The sequence below is a fragment of the Mandrillus leucophaeus genome, unplaced genomic scaffold (genome assembly GCF_000951045.1).
Source record: "Mandrillus leucophaeus isolate KB7577 unplaced genomic scaffold, Mleu.le_1.0 Scaffold929, whole genome shotgun sequence".
NCBI classification, from domain to species: Eukaryota; Metazoa; Chordata; class Mammalia; order Primates; family Cercopithecidae; genus Mandrillus; species Mandrillus leucophaeus.
The window spans coordinates 451797-461642 of NW_012110130.1; positions in this window are offsets into that span (position 1 = coordinate 451797).

Here is a 9846-nt window from a genome sequence, read left to right on the forward strand (position 1 = left end):
CCGGGAGGCGGAGCTTGCAGTGAGCTGAGATCCGGCCACTGCACTCCAGCCTGGGCGACAGAGCGAGACTCCCGCTCAAAAAAAAAAAAAAAAAAATTTGAATTCACATATCTTTTATTTATCACAAAATATTCTCTAGATTTTTCTTTCTTTTTTTTTTTCTGAGCAGGACCCATTCTTAGCGTGGGATTCATACAAAACTAGGTGGCCAGATTTGGCTTGTGGGTGTCATTTGTCCCTAAGCCTCTGGACTTGGGCAGAGCTTCTCACTTTAACTTAAAAAGGAATTACGTGGGGATCTTGTTAAAATGCAGATTCTGATTCAGTGCATTCGGCAGAGGCCAGAGAACCTGCATTTCCTTTGAGTTCCTGGGTGCTGCTACTGCTGCTGGTCCACAGACCGCACTTTGAGAATCATCCAGCTTAGTTGGTCTCTCAGGTTCAAAGTGTGGCTCTGCACTGAAAAAATGCTCAGTCAGAAGGCTGGACGCACTCAAAGGCCGGGATTTTTCCTTCCTTTTTCCCTTCCCTTCCCTTCCCCTCCCTTCCCCTCCCTTCCCCTCCCTTCCCTTCCCTTCCCTTCCCTTCCTTTCCTTTCCTTCTTTTTTTCTTTTTTCTTTTTTTTTTTGGACAGGGGTCTCACTCTGTCACCCAGGCTGGAGCACTGTGGTGAAATCTCAGCTCACTGCAACCCCTGCCTCCCAGTCTCAAGGGATCCTCCCACCTCAGCCTCCCAAATAGCTGGGACTACCAGTGCACACCACCACGCCTGGCTAATTTTTGTACTTTTTGTAGAGATGGGGTTTCACCATGTTGGCCAGGCTGGTCTTGAACTCTTGGCCTCAAGCAATCCTGGGCCCCAGCATTTTCTGTGTAACCTTCATCTCTGTCCCATGTTTTTCCTGCTTTATTTATTTCCTTGTTTTTGTGTCTCCCGCCAGTGCAGCCTCCCCAGGCTAGAACATAGTCGGGCCTTGCTGCTGGGTTGCCCCACAGTCTGGCACCGTGCAGGTGCTCGGTCAATACTCTTTAAATACTCGGTCAATACTCTTTAAATAAACGAACGAGTGATGCAGGGTTGCCTTGTTGGCCTCCCTTATCGCCCGTCACCACAGGGACTTCGTCATTCTATCACCACCTAGTGGGCACTTTTATGTACTGCGAGGTGGGGGAGAAAAATGTCCATGTTTGAGTCTGATCCTGGCAGAAGGTAGAGAGATGTGGGCAGAGAGATGCCCCTTCTGATGCCCCTGTATCAGTGTTTTTGTCTGCTGGCACAGAGCTCCTCAGAGAGCCTTCCTGGAGAAGGCAGCATTTGAGCTGAGCAATGAAGAAATATGCTTTGGAATGGTAGGAATGCGAGAGGGAGAAAAGGCATTCCTGGCAGAACAAACCGTGAGCAAAGGCCTAGAGGCTGGAGGGCGTGGGCATTGCCAAAGGGAGGAGAAGCACCAGCAGCTGAGATGCACAGTGGAAGATGAGGCCAGATCAGGGCGTAAGGAGGTGGAGAGCGGCCCCAAGGGAAGGGAACCTGCACTGAGTGAGTGATCCGTGCCAGGCACTCCACACACAAGAGTTCATTTAATCCCCACAAAGGCCAGTGAAGTTGATTTTAGGACTCCCAATTTACAGATGAAGAAACTGAGGCTCAGAGCAGTGGAGGGACTTGCCCACGGTCACACAGCTGGTAAGGAGCAGAACTGGGTTTGAATAGAGATCATCTCCCTACCTCTGGTCTGTGCTTGGTGAGGGGTGGGGCAGGGCACATGCTGGAAGCCCATTGTACAGATATGGAAACTGAAGCCCAGACAGGGAGAACATTTTCTGATGATGCACAGCAAGCAAGGCCCAGTGTGGCTTTCACCAGGCCCTGCCTGGGCTTTTGTCTGATGGCTGGAAGCTGATGCTCCCATACAAAGGATATGAGCAGCTGGCCACAGAGGGTAGCAGAGAGCCCAGTCGGGACCCATTGGCCAGCCCAGACGCCTGAGAAATATGCTCAGACTTTGGCTCCCAGTGAGGTGTGGCCCTGGGGGCAGGGTGAGTGTGCAGAGCTGCAGGCTCGGCGGGTGGGGGGGGGGGCCAGGCCTCCCTGAGGAAGGAAGGGAAGCATAGCAGGACCTACCCCCAGGCTGTCCAGAGGCCAGCTTCCCAGGGCAGCGGGGGTGGGAAAGAAGGCCACCCAGTTCTCCCAGCTCATCAGCAGACCTGGGTTGCCCCCAGACTCAGCCTGCTGCGGCCTTGCACCCAACACAGGAAGGCACCTGCCCCTTTCTCAGCCCCTCAGTCTGCTCTTCTGGGGAGCAGAGGGCCCCAGCCTGGAAGATTCAGAGGGGCAAGGGAACCACCCCTACTCAGACAGTATCGGGCTTCAAACTATGTGATGTTCACCCTACAACAAGCCTTCAAGTGGGTACTGTTAGGATTCCCATTTTCTTTTTTTTTTGAGACGGATCTGTCACCCAGGCTGGAGTGCAGTGGCACAATCTTGGCTCACTGCAAGCTCTACCTCCCAGATTCAGGCCATTCTCAGCCTCTGGAGTAGCTGGGACCACAGGCACCCACCACCATGCCCGGATAATTGTTTTGCATTTTTAGTAGAGATGAGGTTTCACCGTGTTAGCCAGGATGGTCTCGATCTCCTGACCTCACGATCTGCCCGTCTTGGCCTCCCAAAGTACTGGGATTACAGGCGTGAGCCATCGTGCCCGGCCAGGATTCCCACTTTCAAGTCAAGACAACTGCAGCTCAGAGAGCCTCGAGTCCTTCCGCCGGAAGGACCTGCCCAAGGTCACCACGCTTGAGCTGGACTCAAATCCAGGTGAAGGTAACTGCTGTGGTTTGAATGTCCTCTCCAAAACTCATGCAGCTGGGCATGGTGGCTCACACCTGTAATCCCAGCTACTCAGGAGGCTGAGGCAGGAGAATCGCTTGAACCTGGGAGGCGGAGGTTGAGATGAGCCGAGATGGCACCACTGCACTCCAGGCTGGGCGACAAGAATGAAACTCCATCTCAAAAAAAAAAAAGAAAAAGAAAAAGAAAGAAAGAAAGAAAGAAATGTGACTGCGATTGTGACGACAGTGTTGAGAAATGGGTCCTTTAGGGTGATTGGGTCATGAGGGGCTCGGCCCTCACGAAGAGATTCATGCAGCTATTGTAGGAGTGGGTCACTTACAGCAAGAGTGAGCTCCTGATGAAAGGATACGTTTGGCCCCATTTCTCTCTCTGTCTTGTGTGCATGCTGGCCATGTGATGCCTTGTGCCACGGGAGGACTGTCTGCAGTTGCTGGCACTATTTTTCTGGACTTCCCATCCTCCAGAACCATGTGCCAAATACAGTTCTTTTCTGCACAAGTGACCCAGTCTGCGGTATTCTGTGATAACAGCAGAAAATAGATTAAGACAGTAACACTGAAGCACGTGACCACAACCCTGATGGCTGCCCTGTCCTGACCTGCCAGCCAACCCCAGTGGCTCCTTAGGCTACATCTGCTTATTCACCCATAGCCTCAAGGCATCACAGCGGCAGGCCTCTAGCTTTGTGCTAATGTGACCCCACATACATACCCCACTTCTCCCTCTGACCCTCTCCTTTTACCTTCTCAGCTTCAAGCCTGGGAGCGACACAGGGCAAGGACAGGGTAGGGTTCAAGCCTTTTCATGGTTCCAGTGCCCAGCTTGGGTCCCCACACGGCGAACACTCCATAGACATATTCTGTGTGAGTAAATCCCTGTAAATGGGGATACCATTCCCAGCTTTTAAGTGGGAAAGCTGAGGGTTAACAGGGGACAGTGTCCTGCCTGGGTCGCCAGCAGGTTCAAGGCAGAGCAGCACCCTGCCCAGGCTTCTTGCCATCCAGCCTCAGGTTTCCTCCGTGGGGCGATGCAGCCTAACAAAGCTCCCTCAGCAGCTGGCACTACCTAAAGTCCTGCCGGTGAATCCGAAAGCCAGCACCTCGGGCCGCTTTTCTGCCAGGCATGGGCCGATCGTGCAGATGCCCAGCTGGCCCTCTGGCATGCAAATACCCGGAATGTGAATTGGTTGGAGATTGCCAGGAGAAGATTCCCGTGGCCAGGTTTCTAGGGCTCCCTGGGAGGGAGTGCATTCTTTCTGCTGGGGATTTTTTACCAGGGCAGTTTCCTTAATCCTTCTCAGGGCATAGCTGGGATTTAGTAATGAGTTGTAATAGCCAGAATGGTTGATTCTCTGAGCCGGGACCCAACTGTTCATTCTTGAACAAGCTGGGCTCCTCTTTTCCAGATGTCCTGGCTCAGCTACCACAGGGTGAGGTTGGGAGCAGGAATCCAGAACCAGAGTCACACCACCGCTCACAGGGGCAGAGCCTGTGCCCCCATTGTACAGATGGAGCCACGGAGGCCCAGAGAGGCTATGAGGTGGGGGTGGAGTCAAGAGCCAAGGTAGGCAGAACAACTTTATGTGCAGACTCAATTGTGGGTGGAGCCAAGGGGAGGGCTACCTCCCAGGACTGAGGCACCAGGAACAGGACCTGCCGAGGCGTCATGGGACCTCAGGAAGCTTCCCCCCAGGAGACGAGCTCTGCGTTGCATTCTGTTTTACAGGGGTGCAGTCAGGGAGGATCTGTCCAAGATGGGAAACAGCAGGAGTGACCCCTGGAAGCTGTGTCTTTGGTCAGGTCCCCAGAAGCAGGCTCTCTGCTGAGGATTTGTGAGCAAGTGATTTATTAAGGAAGTGCCCCAGAATAAACCAGGAAAGGAGTGGGAAGCAGGAGAGGGGAGGGAAGGAAGACTAACAGCACCAAGTCTGGCCAATCCAGCAGGGAGTTGCTTCATTGCCATCCCAAGGGCCGCTCTGGAATGTAAGTTACATCTCAGGGTAATCGAAACCCCACCCCAAGCAAGGAAGCTGGGCTTCCATACTCCCCACACCCCATGAGCTAGCATCATCCAAGGAGATCTGGGCAGAGTGCAGCGTCCTGGAGGAGGAGGCATGGGCCTTGCTATGTGACGACCCAGCGGGGCGTGCAGGTTCTGAGGAAGAAGCGTCTGAGCAGAACCTGAGGGAGGAGCTCAGGCATGCTGCTTGAAGGCCAAGGTTGCCCTGGATAAGGACCAAGGTCCCATCCCTGATTTAGGACAGGCCAAGGAGGAGCAAGGGGATGGAGGCAGGGGATGGCTCCCTGCAGGCCCAGGTGAAGTTCGTGCTACCATTTCAGCAAAAGTCCCATCAACCACCTCAGGAAATCCCTCTGGCATCTGCCACTGTTTGGGGCCAAAGGCTTGAACTGTGATGAGTTTTGTGAAAGGGAAAACTGCCTCATTCTGCCAAAGCTGTTCAGAAGTGAGTCACTAGCCCAGAACAGGCCCCACATAGCTGCGCCAGCTCAGACCCCATGTAGCTGCACCTGCAGGAACTCAGGCCCAAGGTGGACATCAGGCCTGGGCCCCAGGGCAGAGCCATGACCAACAAGGGGCAGCCCAGGGAGCTACTCCCCACCCTTTGGTGGGCCCCTCTTCCCTTCCCTCCTCCCCTCCCTGAAGGCCCCGCCCAGACCTCTTGGCCTCCAGCCTTGCCTCCTCCAACCTGATCTCCTGGGATCACCCAAGGGTCTTCTCTAAAAAGCAAATCTAGTCCTGTCCTTCCCCTGCCTGCCACATTCCATGGCTCCTCATTGCTCTCAGGAGAAAGACCAAAGCCCCTGTGTGCGCCCCAGCCCTCTCCTGATGCCGCAGAGGTGGGGCCTATAGGGACTGAGAGCTGCTCACTTCAGGCAGAAGCCAGGCGTCCTGGCAGCCCCTGAGAGCCTGCAGGGCATCCCAGGCAGCCGCCCAGCTGGCCAGGAGGAGCTGCCCCGGACCTGCTCCCAGGCCTCCCTTTCCCTGTAATTCATATATAGAAAGTATCTAAATCAGGAGCCAACCCTCCACCAGAGGGAGCGGTGCCCTGGAGGAGAAGTGGAGCTTTTCTTAGTCATTATATTTGGTTTTATTTCAGGGGAAAAAAACAAAACGAAATATTTAAGGTCTTATTTTCACAATCACCTGTGGAATGAGGAGGCTTCCAGATGGTATTATTTGGTGACAGCACCAGGAACCTGGTGGTCCTGCGAGGGCATTCAGGGGTAGGGAGTCTAATAAATAAAATACATAGGGGTGGGTGGATTTCCCCCAAGATGCTCTAAGGATGCCCTCTCTGGGTGCAGGAGTCAGTCTGAAGTTACCTCCTGGGGGAAGTCTTCTGTCCAGTTTTTAAATGGAAGTTCTGGTTGCAGGCAGCAAGTCTCATCACTGAATAGAACCGGTTTTCATTTGGTGCAAACACTACCTCCTCCAGGAAGCCCTCCCAGGACCCTTCCCAGCCCCTAGTGAAAGTGCCTCCCTCCTGCTGGCCTGCCACTTTCTCCCCTGTGGTCCATTCTGGATGTCAGTGCGGGCCAGTGAGCATCCCCAGCGGGCGCCTGAGTCATCCCCGGAGTGCACCTGGAGAGCCCCTTTCTACTCACACTTTACAGGGCCCCGTGCTGGCCTCAGCCACGCCCATCTTCGCATTTAAGCCTCACAACAACCCTCCGAGGTAGTCATCACCATCCCCATTTTACAGAAAAGGAAACTGCGGTCTGAGGCCACAGAGGTGACGTCCCCGAGCCCCACACCTGGTGTCACAGTGGAGTGGAGCCTGGCTCCTTGGCCCTAAGTTCAGCCCCCATCACAGCTGCTGCGTTCAGTCAGTGCTCAACACGTGTTCACGTGTTTGGAGGATGAACCAAACCTGAGTTCTCGGGGCTCCCCAACCAGCATGAAGATGGTGTAACCACAGCACGGATGGGCGGGCCGCTTGGCAATGGCCAGGCTCATGCTCTGCTGAGCCCCGGAGGTCACGACTCCCCTGCTGCTCTGTGCAGAAAAAGAAAAGGCAGGCACCTCTCCCTTCCCTCACTGGAAGGTGAGGCCCAGGGGGTCTGGCCTGTGGGATGTGAAGAAGCCAAACGTTGGTGCCCATCACGTGGTCCTCAGCCTCTCCTTAGGGCAGAGTCGAGGCCCAGAAGGTTGAATGATGAGCTGGAAGCTGGGGACAGAGCCCGCACCAGTGCCTCTGCCTCTTATCAGTCAGTCCGATTTTTGTTCTCTGACTCCCCCTGCTACATACCAGAATGGTGCTCTCTCTCTCTCTCTCCCTCTCTGGGATCTGCACCTCAGTTTCCTTGTCTGTAATATGGGGGTAACTGAACCTACAGAAAAGGATCCAAGGATACATGAGATAACACAAGTGCTTGGCACAGGACCTGGAAGAAAGTACATTTTTTTTTTTTTTTTCCGCTCTGTCGCCCAGGCCGGAGTGCAATGGCACAATCTCAGTTCACTGCAACCTCTGCCTCCCGGGTTCAAGCGATTCTCCTGCCTCAGCCTCTTGAGTAGCTTGGATTACAGGTGCGCGCCACCATGCCTGGCTAATTTTTGTATTTTTAGTAGAGATGGGGTTTCACCATGTTGGACCAGGCTGGTCTCGAACTCCTCAGGCGATCCACCCACCTCAGCCTCCCAAAGTGTGAGCCACCGTGCCCGGCCAAAAAGAAAGTAAATTCTTAATAAGCAGAATATGTAATTATTAGCTAGCACATATATTACTTTGCCTCCTCCTTCCCCACTCTTACAAATGGATCTCAAGACCTAGAGCTACAAACTTGGTAGTTAGACGTCCTATTTGTTTAGGGTGAAAAACAAAACAAAATAATAGTGCCCAATGCTGGAGAATGCCTTGCAGAAATAGTATAGTGTCAGCTGGGCATGGTAGCTCATGCCTGTAATCCCAGCACTTTGGGAAGCCAAGGTGGGTGGATCACCTGAGGTCAGGAGTTTGAGACCAGCCTGGGCAACATGGCAAAATTCCATCTCTACTAACAATACAAAAATTAGCCGGGTGTGGTGGCGGGTGCCTGTAGTCCCAGTTACTCGGGAGGCTGAGGTGGGAGGATTGCTTGAGCCCAGGAGGTTGAGGCTGCAGTAGGCTGTGATCATGCCACGGCACTCCAGCCTAAGCAACAGAATGAGACCCCGTCTCAAAATATAAAATCAATAAAATAAAATAAAGCGTAGCATAATAGCATTTTATGAGCATTTAAAATATTCAAGGTATTTTATCAAATGTTAAATACTGATAAATTCTCATTTTGTCTCAGCTCTCCTGACTTTTCAAATGTATGCCAAAAAATAGGTCATTTCAAAGCTGTCAAGTGAGCTGTAAACTGGATTTACAATATTGCCAAGTAAGGCATTTCCTCAAACTGGCAAACTAATACAAACGTCTCCCTCTGTCTTTTGTCAGGCGTAGTCTTTCCTTCTTCTTTTTTCTTTTCAGACCTGGTGAGCAGGAAGCAGAGGACCGTTTTGAATTCAGCAGATTTTGAATAATGCCAGATCAGGAGTGGATCTCCTGGGATAAGATGCAATGGTCCCACACACTTGTATGTCACCAGAGTCTACTCTCTGGGAAACAGCAATTTGACAGAACACGTCAAGAGCTTGTGAAAATAAGTAATCCACATTCGACCTGATACCCAGAAAAAAACGGGTTCATTCACCTGGTGAATCTCAAACGGCTCTCCACGAGAACGCAGGTTTGGATCAGTAGGAGTTTGATGACTCGACACAGGTAAGAAGAGCCCTGCGAGGATTCTCCAAAGCAGTGTCTCCCTGAGGGAAAGTGACAGGAGGGCTTTATGCAGTGATGGAGGGGACGAGGGGCCCGCGGCTGCAGACACAGGGCATCATCGTGCCAGCCCACAGGTTGCCTGTGATGGTGATGAAGGTGTGGCTCCTCCCAAGGTGGAGCTCATGGTCAGCGTGGTCATGAGGAATGTGCACTCAGGTTCATCTAGAACAGGGGTGTCCAATCTTTTGGCTTCCCTGGGCCACACTGGAAGAAGAAGAATTGTCTTGGGCCACACGTAAAATACACTAATACTAACTGTATCTAATGAGCTAAACAAAATTGCAAAAAAAATCTCATCATGTTCAAAGAAAGTTTATGAATTTGTGTTGGGTCACATTCAAAGCCGTCCTGGGCCGCTGGTTGGACAAGCTTGATCTAGAAGTTGCCTGGGTCTGTCAGGAGCTGGTGCCAGCAACGAGGTGACCACATTCAACATAGGGTTCGGGATAAAACACGCTGCAAAGCAGGAGGCTGTCAAACAGGCTTATTGCTCTGGCTGACGAAATGCCTATAGTCCCTGAAGACCCTCCCTGTCTGCTTACAAACCTGTTGGGATTGTATTTGGAGACTTGGAAGAAAAGTGGGGCCCGAGTCACATAACAGGCAGCCACAGGTTGTTTCTCTGATTGTAGATCAACCTTTTCCCCACCTACATTCTTTTGTAAAATGTTGTAAAAGACTAAACGGCACTGGAGGAAAGACCCCTTTTTCCTCATTACTGACTCTCCTTGTAGGTTAACTTCCTTCTTTCCTCTCTTGCACCTGACTCCGACCAGATAGCACCAAAGGCTCTGTGACAATCAATTTACTCAAGATAGATTGTTGACTATACCTTTCCTGAAAAAGAACAAGCTGCAACAAGTCAGATTGCTATAATTCATAAACCAGCCTTGTATGGAAAAGGCTGCTAAACTTTAGTCATCCTGCTAAACTTCTCTGTTTCTACCTATAGAAGTAAAACCTTAACTTCTCCATTTCAGAGCATTGATTCCATTCCTCTGAAGTCTGTGTTTCCCGGACAGTCATCCTTAAATTTTGCACTTGCATTAACTCGTGTTTTTTTTTTTTTGAGATGGAGTCTTGCTCTGTTGCCCAGGCTGGAATGCAGTGGCGCAATCTCAGCTCACTGCAACCTTCACCTCCCAGGTTCAACCGA